Raw genomic sequence first — 15236 nt, forward strand, 5'->3', positions numbered from 1 at the left:
GAATTCCATGGGGGGGAGGCATGGGGGAACACTGCCTAAGAAAGTCCACGTCAATTTCTGACAATTTACAGGAGTTTTCGGCGAAGCCTGCAAATTGCCGTAAACTGCCGTTAACCTGAAGTTCCACGACAATCTACAGTGCCGCATATTGACGAAAATCCCACTTTTCATGCAGTGAGGCCTCTGGTAGAGGACCCGAGCTCGGAGGATGAAAGAGACCACCTGCGGAGGGTGAAAAGGTATTATAATATAACTGCTTCTTTGTGTGGAGTTTCTGTGTTGATGAAATTTTTGTGAAGCAATAAAAGCTGGTAGCTCTTGAATTGCTACAAAATAAAGCTGTATTTCCCTCTGCCTACTGGCTGCAATGTTGACACCTTGAGATGCCATGAGATCTAAATCCTGAACATTATGGCATGGTGTGATCCCAGTTTTCCATGTCTGGCTAATAAACTGGTTTTATTGATCCTGTGTCCAGACAGAGGGATAATCAGTAGCCCAGCATCATGACCTGTTTGTTCTGAAGATCACCCAGCTTCCACTTCTCTTCCTAATATGGTGCCTCCTCACCCTGACTCTCATACTGACAGGAGGAACCACAGAGCTCTGTTACGTTAAAGCTCATCTTCTGAAGTTGGGATATTTTTCCTCAAAAAGGTTACAGAGGAAGCACCTCAACTCAAATCAGTTGTTGTACTGGATTTTATTTCACTGTCATTTGTGAATGTTAGAGCCTCATTTTCAACAGTGGAGCTATAAAGGTTGAAAAAGGTTATTTTGGAGAAAATCTCATCAACATCAATATTTCCACTAAATAAGAAGCAAAAAAAATAGATAGAGGAAAAGCCTCTCATACTCTGAGCTCAAAGCGAGATGCCAGAGAGCAACACAACTATTATTTTTAAATTAGACAATTTAATTTCACATAATTATCGCGGTAGAAGCCATTTGTTTGTTACTTAATGAAACATATTTACCATGTTTGATGTTTGTTGTAAATGACGTATAGTCATAAAGAACAACATAATTAGTCCAAGTTTGTCGTTTATTGAACGTTCAGAAACTACAGCTGCTGTGATGAACCACAGCAAAGGTAAACAACCTGAACAGGTGATCAATTCAAAACCACTCTCACCTTTTGTCTCTGTCGTTTAAGCACAACCATTGCCATGGCAACCTCGTGCTCCTTTTCGGGAGCACCGATAACGTTAAAAACGTAACATTCAGCCCGTCACGATATCATTTTTTCAGGCTTGATATTTATTTTGCGATTATTAATAAGCCTCCCTGAACACAGCGGTGGTTGATTAGTTCATTTTAAACTCCTGCTCTGCTGGTTATGTTGGTAATGGAACCGAAACATTAATTACTGAGATTATTATTTTTGTTGTGTCATTAATTTGAACATGTTTTGATTTTTTTTTTTTTTTTGTTCTTTAATAACGTTTTGATAAGGAGTCAGAGGAGGACGTGGTCTCAGCGTCCTTGCGTCGTTCAGTTTGTCACCTAATGCGGAGATCGACTCAAAACCTTCCAAGATCACCGACGTATTGCACCGCTGCTCTAGCAAAGCAGGAACAGTTGAGAAACAATATAAAATCGGGGAGGGAAGCCATTTATTAAGTAGTGTTTTGAATTGTTCTTGAAAAACCAATCAGTCACGGCTGATTAGTGGGTGAACTCACGGCTGCACAGTGAACCCATTGATTTTTTTTTTTAACAGCTGACAGCCGATCACCTCTCTTGCAGGTACTGCGTATCCCCGCTAAATCTTTTAGGGGTACGCAGTGCCTACCGTATCCTCCTACTTTCACCCCTGCTAATGAGCCCGACAAGGTTGTCAAAGTGAAGTGAAGGTGGGGAAACAGGGCCTAGATGTATTCAAGTGTCCAAAACGGGTGTGAATTTACAGTCACCTTATATAAACGTTTTCCAAGTAAAACCACAGTTACAAAAGCACAAATTTATTGTGTTTTGGATGAATTTGTCATATTTCAAAACTTTGTAGAAAATCTGTACACTTGAAAATTATGCAATTTTTAATGGCATATAGAAAATACTGTTTGTACATAAACAATGTTTCTGTCAAAGAAAGCAATGTAATTTTTATTTTATTTCAACAATTTTACAAGGTGAAATACAGTACATGTAGTTGCAAAGTCAATATAATTGTCATATGAAAAGTCATATATTCCTTTTTGAAAATAATTTTTGGAGAGGAAAGAAATACTGCCTCTGGCAAATACCACAAACAACTATATTTGCACAAATTTAAACTATAATTTAGGACTGTATTAACTAGGTGATCACCAACACACTGGAACTGATTTCCTTAAGTTTGGGATACTGGTATTGACCAAAACCTCCATGTGACATACATGTTATCTAAAGGTGTCATCTAAGTTAGCAAAAATCAAATACTATCCATCTTTAGCTCTGCTGTGAAAGGTTTGACTGAGGAAACGGTCAACCAGGTAATGTTTGCATTTTAAAAGTTAATATTTAATTCCTGCATCAAACTGAGCCACTTTCTCATTATATTTAGCAACAATCAGAATACGAATTTTTTCCCCCAAAGATCTTAATCAGCAGATAATTATTTTTCTTTTCTTAAAGATTGTTATTTGTTGATCATCCAGAATTGCCACCGGTGCACCTTTTACAATGAAATTCACAATGGCAAAATTTCTAAAGATTAAGACTGAGTCACGATTATGGGAGCAACAAAGCTGTCATTGCCTGAACAGTTTCAATATAAACTCCCAGCGCCTGTGTGAGAGGAACATCGGTGTTTGGCAATGCCGCAAGGTCTTCTGCGTTTAATGGGCACATAAGTTGGACCTCAGGAATACTGATGTTAGAAGTGGATGGGGTATGTGGACCTTCCCAGTCTACACCATAGTCATCACCAACCTAAATACAAAGAATATGGTCAGTGTACATAAGCTAGTACAAAATGTACTTCAAGTTAAAAGTTTTACCTCCGAAAAGTCACGTCCTTCCTTCTCATTTAGTAGCCACAACTGCAAAGGTGTATAGTGGCTCGAAGTTCGTAGACCATGGTTATCCCATGCCTCCTTGAAGCAGTGAAGGCCATGTTGAATATGTGGCATGAAGCATCTGTGTAGTGAATACAACTCAATCTCATCATCTGGATTTAGAATTCCCTCGGCTTCCATTTGCATGAAGACTGTGTAGTACAGATCAAGCACATTCTAATAAACATTTCTCCAAAGGCGCTCTATTCTGTATGGGAATAAAATGCATTTATTCTTTAGCACACATTGTACAACAGATAATATACAAACTTGAAGCTCTTGACAAATGATGTTAGATCGAGTATAAATTCAGTACATTTAAGAAAAAAATGGTATGAACATATTAAAAATTATGAAGAAATTGGATATTGATGTTAATTATCACAGAGAAACTCTGGCACTGTAAATGTTTTTTTGTTTTTTTTTGCCTTCGACAGTATTTTTACGCCTAGTCTCCCAACCCCCTCATACCTCTGGTTATGCACACTTCTTCTAGTCATATGAGAATTCCTGTTCACTCCATTAGTTTGGACCATAAACTGAGCAATCATCACATTTTCACCCCCCTTGTCAGATCTGTAGACATGAGTACAGGTAATTGAAGGATTAACAAAGCAAAAAAGGAGAGAACTACATCCTTGACCAGCACAATGTAAAAAGACAATGCAACCAGAAATTCAATATATGGACTTATAAATGATAATGCAGCAGTAAGTAATCCATATTACATCTGTATATAATAAACATTAAATGCAATTATAATAACGTGATAAATTAAATGAGAACACTGAATTACTGTTGAAAAATGAGCCTAAACATAATTATTTCTGTCTCACATGTAGTTCTTAAATTTTCTGTGTGATGCAATGTAGAAAAATGAGTGCAAAACATACCGAACTCGAGAAGGTACACCATACTGGCCAGCAGCCGATATGAAGCTATGGAGAACAGTCAAAGCTCTATTGTTGGTGGAAGCATCAAGGTACACTATTAACCTGGAAAATCCATCTACTCCACCATGGACCACGATCCTCCATCTATGGAAAAAAGAAGCCGAAACACATACTTTCATATATAAATGACAGACTTGACATACACACAAAATATATATATTAGACTTGCGCCGATCAGGTTTTTTCCTACCGATACAGATCACCCATGAGGGCCGGTCACCGCTACCGATCACGTAATAATAATAATTATTATTATTATCATAAACACTACCGGTTACATTATGGGGAAAAAGGAACCATGAATTCACCTTAATTCAGACAAAAACTTGTTTTTAATAACTTTTTCTAATAAGAAAACAGGCATTGTGCAAATTGTACTGCTATTGATAATACTACCTTTAACAGACTGAGAACATATGAAGGCTCTGAAGAGGCTAAATAATGAAAAGAGCCAAAATAAAACCTCCCAACTTTTCCAAAAAACTTCAAGTATAAAACTTAACATTCAAAGGCAAAAACAAGTTCCATTACAATGGGTCTTTTGCATTCACGTGACCTCGACACAAGGTGGCGCCATTTTGGGGGGTGACCTGCCTAATCACAGTGAAGTTCATTGAGTTCAAGTAAAGACAGTAAAGCCGCGATGACAGCGCGATAACTTCAGTAACATGGACATCAACAATAAAAAAGAGAAGAAGCCTTACAGAGATAAACTAAACAAGGAAGCCAGAGACTGGTATTTAGCTAAGCTAACCTCAATTAGCAATATAGATCCATATGAGCTAGCAGCTAAAGAATGGACAGCCGATCCCTCGCTATTTCCACCAACTACAAATATGGACATAATTTGTTATCTAGTTAATGGTGTTAGTGCATGTACACTGGAAGAATTCCGAAACTACAAATCTCTGGAAGCTCATGGATTCTTTACTAATGGTTGGGTGCAAGATTTATTCTCATTTCAACCAGAAGGATGCACTAACACTGTGGTCACCACAAAGGTAAGATGTTAGCCAAACTTGTACAAGTCTTCACGTCACAGCTTTATCTAAGTGTAAATTATGGCGCATCAGAACCTATCAAGCGCCAAAAAGCTTCCAAAATTATTAAACTACATAAAGCTCTTTTACATGGTTAATAAATTTAATCTTGTGACCCCTGGGATATTAAGGTTCATAGCAAATATATAGGTGGTTTTTTTTTGTTTTTGGTAAAAAAAAAAAAATGGGGACATCTGGGACAAAGTTTGTAAAAAACATCAGGTCACCCTATCTAGGTGAGTAACACAGTACTTTAGTTTTATGCAAATATTCTAAGTACTTTGCACTTTCTTTTTGCATGTTTTATTATAGGTGATGCACTCCCAATGCCTGCGAGAAGCGCCACTCAATCCCTGGGCCATCATCGAGTCATCTGGGGCTATATCCTCTGCTCACTGCACCTGTATGGCAGGCATAGGAGAATCTTGTACACATGTTGCTGCTATGTTGTTTAAGTTGGAGGTAATTGTCAGATGCAGAGAGACAGTGACAGTGACTGGCAGACCAGCATACTGGATGATTCCAGGTAATCTTTCTAAAGTGGAACCAGAGCCTGGATATAAAATTGATTTCACAAGTTCAAAGGCAAAAAGAAAGACTCTGAACAAACTCTTGGAAGGAGGGTCTGTAGCTGCACCTGGCATCAGAACAAAACGGACAAAGACAACTAGTACTGTGTCAAATGAGCAGTTGGACTCCTTTTTTAGGGCAATTCACAAGGCATCACCACAAGCTGCTGTGCTATCATGTTTGCCTGAATATTGTGAAGCATTTATTGACCAGGTCCAACCATTCACTGTACCACGTACCCTTCACTCTCTATGTGATGCAACAATGGAGGGCAAGGATATATCTGTTTTGCGCAAGCACTGCAAATCACTTGTTAGTAGGACCGCACTTTCAAACAAGCAAGCTGAATACATAGAATGTACTACAAGAAAGCAAAACAAATCTTTAACATGGCATCACTATCGTGCTGGGAGGGTTACAGCATCTAACATGCATTCAGTTTATGTAGCAAATCTGGACAAACCTTCACAGTCTGTTATTAATGCTGTGTGCTATCCTACAAATGAAACAAACAGCTCTAGTGCAATTGCATAGGGGAGACAAAATGAGGACAGTGCCAGGGAAATGTACAGACTACAGTCTAACAGAGATCACTTTGGTTTTGAGGTGACACAGTGTGGTTTTTTTGTGAACCCAAAGTTTCCAGAGGTAGGAGCATCACCTGACAGCCTTGTGCATTGCATCTGTTGTGGCCGAGGATGTATTGAAATTAAATGCTCATATAAGTACTGTGACCTAACCGTGATTGAGGCTTGCAATAGCTCTGACAGGAACTTCTGTTTGGAATTACATGAAGGGGAGATGCTAAACCCTGTTTTTCTCCTATTTGTGTACATTATATATATATAAACTCTAAAGTACATATAACTCTAAAGTTATGTATATATATATATATTTTTTATATATATAAAGAACCACAAAATGCAGAAAATCAGACCAGTGTATTTCAGTTATCATGAGACAACTGTTGAGCCATTCGTGTTTATTGTCATTAGCTACTTACAAACAGATGGGCACAGAATTGTCAATGCGCAACACACTGTAACCACTTTATCTAAAAGGGTGACATCCTCACCTTCACATGGCAGTATAAGAGAGATTGGCATTGTCCCTGTCAATATCTTATATTTCTGATTTACATTTCCAATAACCCTTTCAACGTGAATTCTCAGATGTGCTATTTTTCTTGTTTCCTCCACATTTTTAGCATCCAGCTGACACATTTAGTAAAAGCTTTAGTAAAAGCTGGGAGTTTAACCTCCGCACACAACATGCCAACATTTTCCTGAATATCAAAACCTCTGTCAGCCAAAACGATGTCCCCTGGCAACAGTTTATCCAGAAACCCACTATTCAGGGTAATATGTTTATCACTTGTACGCCCCCCCCATCCCTTTGACAAAAAACAGATGGCTCCCTTGGGTGTAATGCCTATCAGGTACTTCATGGTGTGATTGTGCTTGTAACTTGAAAACATTTGGGCACATGCTTTGACATTGGAAGGTCTCTCTGTGAAAATTTCGAAGCAGTCAATGACAGCAACTCGATCGCCAAACGACTGTACAAATTGATGTGGCATAACTTTGCGTAAGGTGTCTCTGTCTGGCCATATAATGGCATTTTTTAGAAATGTATATAATCGTGAGATAGTGTCGCTAAAAGCTCTGTACACAGTACTAGGAGACACAAAAAACATATTGGCAAGAAGATAGACAGAAACATCTAGTCGAAGCCGCATACATGTTAGAAGAAGCATTTGATATGGTGTGAGTAGTTTCTTATTGTCTGAAGTGGCAGGCACCAAAATCGACACAATTTCCATGAATGTTTGTTTATTTGGCAATCCTGTATAGTGCCTAACTTTGTCATTGTCATCATCTGAAAAAAAAAAGTATCACTGAATTTAACTTTGTCAAATTGGTGCCTCAGATCTCGATTTTCTTCCAAAAGTCGATTTATTTCTGCACATTTTAGAATGCATGTGCCACATTCAGGGATGCCATTCAGTTGTCCATCTTGCTGTTGTGTATCACCAGTCTTGTCTGTAATGGCATCTTCCAGTACCATAACTGCAGACAGCTCATTGTCCACCGGGATGTGTTGACCACACACCTCTCCATTCTGCTGGACCACTCTCTCTGCCTCCTGCAGCATACTGTTCCTCAGCTGCTGGCGTTTACCTCGCCTTGCGGAGCGTGCACTGTCAGTTGGTTGAAGATCAGTATGACAGTCTGGATCAGTTTCCATCATCTCATAAGCAGGTTGACCTGTAATTACATTTTGAGATAATAAATACAAACTGTTATATAAAGATTTCTGTATATGTTATAAGAAGTTAGAAGACAGACTTTTATTGGTTCTTTGTCCTGGTTTAGTCTTTAGTTCTTGTTTTTCCCTGTTTATGTCCTGGTTTAGTTCTGATTTAGACCAGATTTAATGTTGATCTAGGCCTGATTGCATTCATTTTAAATACGGTAGAGCTGTTCCTCCATACCTAAAATATCTTATCTGTGCAAAGCCTAAAAACAGATTTATGTAAACATCCTGTCAGGTAAACTAGGCCATGAAAATACAATATGGAAGTTTCACTACTCTTCTCTAATTAGAGTATCTTAGTGGCACATATGGGAGAATTATCCTGCCATAATGAAAGAGCACATAATTTCAACTTGAGAAAAGAATTTCATCTTCTTGCACTCAAAACTTATAATGCTCACACTCAAAACATGCGCTCTCTCTCAAATATTTTCTCTTCTCTCTCAAATCTTTGTTTCTTCTCTCAGATTTAATGCTTCTTGCACAGAAGCACACTTATAAGAGCGTCCGCTGAAACTGCTATTTACAGTATTTTTGTGGCTGATTGTTGCTTCAAAATAGAAAACCTGGTTTCATTTCTTAGTTTTGCCCTGGATTTTGTAGCGTTTGTGGACGCTACGTCGCTACTTGATCAAAGCAATAACGTCACTACAGGAAAGTTACTTGATAAATAAAGCAGCGACGCTACGGTCAAGCTACTGGAACATGTAGTTAAACTAATAGCTTCGCTACATGTAGCGGCGCTACTGCCCACTAACTGCAGCATCACAAACTAGAAAAACAAAAAAAAAGCAGGATAGATAATCTACTTACTTTTATGACAATGCAAAGAACAAACGCATATTCGGAGAAATGTGATTGAAAGTGATATCTTTCCGTCGGACAGCTGCAACCCAGGCTATCCTGCGTCTCCGGCTAATGTCCTCCATTTGTAAGCCACGATCTTTTCTCCAGGCAGGAAACCTGAAAAATTTGATGCCAGAATGTCCTTTCTTGCCGGAAGTAGTACTCCCACAGCCTTTAACACAACAAGAACGAGCCATTTTAATCTACAAAAGAAAAGGTAAATCTCCTGGGACGCTTGAATAGCAGCTCTAACTTCTCGTACGGTAACCCCCCAATATTGCGCTAATTACCCACAATGCACAGGGCGTGACGTCACGTGCGAAAGACCCATAAACAATTCAGAGTTACTGAATGAAAACTTCCTGACAGCATGGCAGCTAGCTGATTACTGCTAGCTCTGATTGGCTGTTTCTGACTGAGCGGAGAAATTATGCAGAACAGGGAGGACACCAATTATTTTTTCAGAGATTATCTGTCTCATGTTAGGGCAGCAAAAGTTTTAATATGTATGTAAAATGAATTTTTTTAAGTTAGATGCTGCAGCTTTAAGCAGAGGTTCGGTGTGAGAGTCACTACCAGGTGGAGCAGAAGCGAAGCTCCCTCTGTGAAATATTACTACCCGTAGCGTAGCGGATGTTCAACAGCGAGAGCAGAACCAGCGTCTTACATCGCAGCTCAAAGACTTAAATAATTTTGCGGGTTATTTGTTTAGTTTTCTGACCATCATGCTAATCCGGGTTAGTGTTTGTAGCTGAGAGAGAGAGACAGAGATACTGACAAAGACTTAAAGGATTGAAACCTTAACAGGTATAGGACACTAAATTAACAAAGAAGGATATAACACAACATAACACTTAAATGAAAGAAGCCAAATTTTCACCTAATTAGCGTGTGATTCCCATCTATGTGCCACAGACTGTTGGGAGCGGGAACACTGTACTGACGGCGCCTTACAGTCTGGATGGATAATCGTCTCATCAAGATGGCCTCTGGATCAAGTCGATGCATTGATGCCCTTAATCGATGCCCTTTTTGAAATATGTAATGATTATAATGAATTGAACATTGCCAAAACTAGAAAAAGCTGTTTCTGAGAAACAGCAAAGTGGGAATGCTTTTTTATGCTGAATGAGAAAAGAAAAAGTTAGCTAAAGAAACTGTATAACGTAAAAGAGGCACAAATTAGCTGAAGAACATATCAAAATGTGATAGGAAGTAATCAGAAACTTTAAACAGCAGAAACCAGTAGAATCATCTGAAGATTTTGTAGGATAGAATCCTTTGGCAAAATAATAGCAAAAACACACTCATCTTAAAAGCAAAACATTTAAAGTTGATTAACCAGAAGAAAAAGTCCAAAAGTATCTGTTTACCTGGAAGTTGGCAGAAGTAAAGCATCTGCTTACGATGTTAGCAGATGCTTTATTACAGTGGAAACGTTAGAGCTTCATTAAGAAATGTGCACTTAGGTGTGTTGTCAACAGGCCTTGGTAGTGTAATTTGAAGGAATTGGTTAAGTTCGGGTCGTAGCTATGAACCATACGGCACAATAAATGAGTGTGCATAAGGAAGAGGCTTTTATTTTTATTTTTACTTTTATTATCAGTCCCCATAGTCTTATTTTGAAAGTCTACCATGGCTTTGTGTCAAGGGAAGGGTCCTGCCCAGCAGTGAAATAGAATCCATTTCTAAATGTGAAATCACTGGTTTTCCATGTAATTGGGTAAATAGATGCTGTATTAGAGCATAAATGGGAGACTTTTATCGTGAAATTTGCTCTGGGGTGTGTTTTGAAAAGGTCCCTAGAGTCTAATAGAAACTAGTTGGTGGAGTTCGAGTCACAATGCTGAGCCATTTGCATCAATTAATACACCAGTGCAATATAGAGGCTTTTATTTTGTAGGGTCCCTGCAGGCTTATTTTGAGAGTCTAGCAGGATTGTGTGTTGAGAAAAAGGTCAGACCCAGCAATGATACATCACTCTTTGATGATAAATCACTCTTTTCCCCATTGCCTCCCTGGCAATGGGAGGCTTTTATTTTGAAATTTTCTGTGGGGTGTGTTTTGAAAAGCCCCCTAAGGTCTAATTTCTAAAAAGGGGTTGAGTTTGTGGCATAATGTTGAGCCATATGCTGCAACAAATATATGAGTGTAAAGTAGAGGTTTTTATTTTGTAGGGTCCGCGGAGTCTTATTTTGAAAGTCTATCAGGGTTGAGTGTCAAGGGAAGGGTCATGCCAGTAGTCATATAGCATCCTTTTCCAAATGTTAAATCAGTGTTGTCTCCCTCCATTAAATTAATATGTGCTGTATAAAGTGGCAGAGGTAGGCATTCCCTTTGAAGCTTGGTTACCTTGAGGATGCTTAAAGAGCCTGTCAGTGACAGAGAGAAAAGCGCAGCACTATTGTTCCTTCGCTCTCAGGCTTTTTTGAATGGGAAAAACAGCTCTGAACAAATGAGTGCTGAAGGCAAACCGTAAATGGTATCTAAAAAATTATTTCAATCTAAGCGACAGCTATCCCTTGTCTCCAATAGGAGTAACTTTCATGGCTCTCGCTCATTCACAACTTTAATGGGAAGGAGAAATAAAAAGGTGTGTCACACCTGCTCCTCTCATTAAATAATATGTAGCTTCTTGTTAGAACTGAGCTCTCAAAAGCCAAACCAACCCTCCAAACAAACCAGTGGTGAGCCAAAACCGTAAATGGTTTCCAAAAAATTATTTCCGTCTAAGTGACAGCTATCCATTGTGTCCGATTGGGATAACATTCATGTCTGTAGCTCTTTTACAACCCTAATGGGAAGAGAAACATAATGGTTTGTCCCACCTTCTCGTCTGATTGGATTACATGCGCACCTCAGGTTCACTGAGCTTCCAGGTGCTGAAAAACCCCACAAACAAGTGGTGAGCCAAAGCTGTATAGGGTATTCAAAAACTTATTTTACTATCGGTGTCAGCCATCCCTCGGCTTCGATTATGCCAAATGTCATGTTCCTACTAAAGACTATTTGGCCATGGTGACGATGTAAAAATGTGTTTTTTCCTAGTCTGAGGATTTTTCTCACAATCAACGTTTTCGTATACCCGAAAAAGTCAGCTAAACAGCTAAACTATAAATGATATTGAAAAAAATCCTTCAATGTAAGTGCTAGTAGGGTCTGAAGATGTTCTATACCAAGTTTCATGTTTGTACATCAAACAGTTTAGCAATGGCAGCGATACGAAAATATGTGTCGTTTTGGATTTTTGTCTGTGATTTTTGGAAAGTCTCTCATTGGATTGCTATTGGGGAAGTGTGGACTTCTTCGTGGTCTAGGGCAAACTGTAGGAAAACTGTAAATCCCACACAAATGAGGAATACATTTCCTAAATCCTGACAAAAATACTTATGTTTTGATGTATAATTTTTCTACATAGAGTGAGAAATGAGTGAGTGAGTTGAAGCTGTTTGGCATGAGTGAAATGTTTGAAAACCCTAGAGTGACCACACTCTAGCAGCTGAACATTCCGTCCATAGACTTCCATTATAAATGTGAAAATCTGTAAAAATTCTTTAAACGTTTGAAGCTTCACTGAAGCAAACCTGTAAAAGTTAGCAAAAAGCTGAGTTAAACAGTAATAGCAGAAAGATATGGAAACATTTTAAAAGTTGAATGGTGTTGAGAAAAACGGAAAAAACTATTTGGCCATGGTGACGATGTAAAAATGTGTTTTTTCTGAGTATGTGGATTTTTTCGCAGAATCAATGTTTTCCTATGCCCGAACAAGTCAGCTAAACAGCTAAACCATAAATGATATTGAAAAAATTCCTTCAATGTGAGTGCTAGAAGGGTCTGAAGATGTTCTATACCAAGTTTCATGTTAGTACATCAAATGGTTAAGAAATAGGAGCAATATGAAAATATGTATCGTTTTGGATTTTGTCTGTGATTTTTGGAAAGTCTCTCATTGGATTTCTATTGGGGAAGTCTGGACTTCTTCGCGGTCTGGGCCAAACTGTTGGAAAACCGTAAATGCCACACAAATGAGGGTTACATTTCCTGAATCCTGACAAAAATCCCTACGTTTAATGTATAATTTATTTCAATTGAGTGAAAAATGAGGGAGTGAGAAGAATTTGTTCGGAAAAACCAGAACAGCTCAAAAGCTAGAGCACGCACTCTAGCAGTTGAAGAATTCCGTCCATAGACTGCCATTATAAATCTGAAAATCTGTAAAAATTCTTTTTAACGTTTGAAGCTTCACTGAAGTAAAACTATAAAAGTTAGCAAAAAGCTGAGTTAAACAGTAATAGCAGAAAGATACGGAAACATTTTAAAAGTTGAATGGTGTTTCTAGCTGAAAGTATGCTGCAGTAGTTAAAGGTCGAAGATGATAGAGTTGAAGCTGAATTTTGCTGAAATCTAAGAATTCTACATGCATTTCAATGGGACAAAAAAAAACGCAGAAAAAGCTGAATATCGCGAAAACTAAAAAATATATCTTTACCAAAAGACATAGCACAATTCTCCTGAACAAGCTGAACGTTTTGATACCAAAATTGTTGAAATCAGTTGAAAACTGCAGGACTAGTTAGAGTCAGAAAAATTTAAAGTGAAAAACAATAAGTGGGAATGCATAAGCATTCCCACTTGATTATTAAAAGCAGAACAACAAAATGTTTTGTGGATGGCTATAAAGAGAATAATAGATGTAGCTTTTTGAATCAACAGCAACAACATCTACTAATTTCACAAATTATTAATAATAATCAAATAACTTTATTTAATTGAGGTATACCCTAACACAACAATTCTTACTTTGAATATTTATGCCCCTGGATCGGACATGGCCCAGCTGTTGGGATCCTCAGGCTTGCCCACCAGAGGGCACCGAGGATCCTCTTCTGCTCTTTGTATTTTCCCTTAGGACTGAAGTTACTGTTGGGACCTGGAGATTACCCTCTGTCTCCAGCAGAGTACGCCGTGGGTCTCCTAGGGCTGGAGTCTTCCTGCACACCTGTTGTTAATCCACCCATCAGGAGATCTCCCCTTTATAAGCTCCTGCCAGGCCTTGCCTCAACGCCGCAGTGTTGATCTTTGTTGGTTAGCTTACTGAGCCTTCTGTTACAGATTGAATCTTGGTTAGCTCTTGTGTGAGATCTGATTCTAATCTCTCCTTTGTCTGTGCCTCACAGGAAACCTGTCTCTGGTCTGAAGCTCAGGAAGAGCTGCCTCACTGGAAACCTGTCTCTGGTCTGAAGCTCAGGAAGAGCTGCCTCACTGGAACCCTGTTTCTGGTCTGAAGCTCTGGGAGAGCTGCATCACAGGAAACTGTCGTCTATAATTCTCTTCTTGACGACTTAAAATTGAAGCTAAGTTTTATAAAAATTCAAAGTTCTTAAAAAGCAGAAAAAGTCTCAAACAAAGATAAAAAAATTCAGGCAGAGGCAGCTGAGTCCAGGTCCAGTGTGTTTATTGCTAAACACAACACATTCACACGGAGCTGGTCACCGGTGAGCATCAGCTGAACAAATGGTGAAAACAGCTCCCTTTTATACATTTCTTATCGGTGGAAAACCCCCTTCAGAACATATTTCAGTCTTTGGTAAAGGTCACATTGATATTTATCTGCAAATCACGGTGACATTCATAGACACATCTCATTCTTGTGAGAGCAATCTCTCAGGCCGTGAAAATATCTGGTGCATTCAAATCAGAAACTTATGACAGTTTAATCACAAACATGTTGGAATACATCCTTTCCTTACCTCAAGCCATGTCAGTCTGGCCTAGTGCTCCCCCCTCGTGTCTCAGTCAAAGCATCACCCTTTCTGGGACCATTACCGCTCCGTGTGCCTTGAAAATAACAACTCTATTTATCACAAGTTGTATGGCCAAATTTTGCTGAGCTGGGCAACCTTGAGATGTCAAATATTTCATTTTTAATGAGTGTGCTTTCTTATCACTATGGGGCCTCAACCTTGCGTTTTCCTGCAGATTCCACTCCTCTTGGGCCAGGTGCAATGGTTACACACACTCACTGCTCTGTTTTTCTCCTTTTTGGCCTTGAATGGCTCTTATAACAGTATTTGTGAAAACAACTTTAAACTTATAAAACATTAACTTTATTTTATCTTATGATTAGTGCAGATTAATACACAACAAAACCAGTCTCAAGCCTGAAGCTCTAGGAGAGCTTAACCTGCTAATCTGCCCTGGTGAGCCAACCTGAAGGTTCCTATATGGAATCACCCTGAAGAATCCTTTGTGGATATTTCCTGTTGTCCTCTGCAATGAGCTGGAAGCTCAGCCTGAAGAATCCTATGTGGATGTTCCCTGTTGTTCTCTGCAAAGAGCTGGAAGCTCAACCTTGAAGAATCCTATGTGGAGTTTCCCTGTTGTTCTCTGCAGTGAGCTGGAAGCTCAGATCAAGGTCTGCCATGCTAAGCCTGAAGCTAGATGCTTAGCTTCACATGAACTCTGCTAAACAA

General features: G+C 38.9%; 1 long non-coding RNA gene across 1 annotated transcript; it reads right to left on the reverse strand.

The window, feature by feature from the left end:
* Nucleotides 1-3058: 3058 nt before the first annotated feature.
* Nucleotides 3059-9668, reverse strand: LOC119780186. Its single transcript, XR_005280355.1, has 4 exons — nucleotides 9644-9668; nucleotides 3932-4075; nucleotides 3510-3614; nucleotides 3059-3246 (listed from the first exon to the last, which is right to left on the reverse strand). It is a non-coding gene; the product is annotated as an uncharacterized LOC119780186 (long non-coding RNA).
* Between the last annotated feature and the right edge of the window lie 5568 nt (nucleotides 9669-15236).

The sequence above is a fragment of the Cyprinodon tularosa genome, unplaced genomic scaffold (genome assembly GCF_016077235.1).
Source record: "Cyprinodon tularosa strain WSP-4 unplaced genomic scaffold, ASM1607723v1 ctg1569, whole genome shotgun sequence".
In the NCBI taxonomy this organism is placed as follows: domain Eukaryota; kingdom Metazoa; phylum Chordata; class Actinopteri; order Cyprinodontiformes; family Cyprinodontidae; genus Cyprinodon; species Cyprinodon tularosa.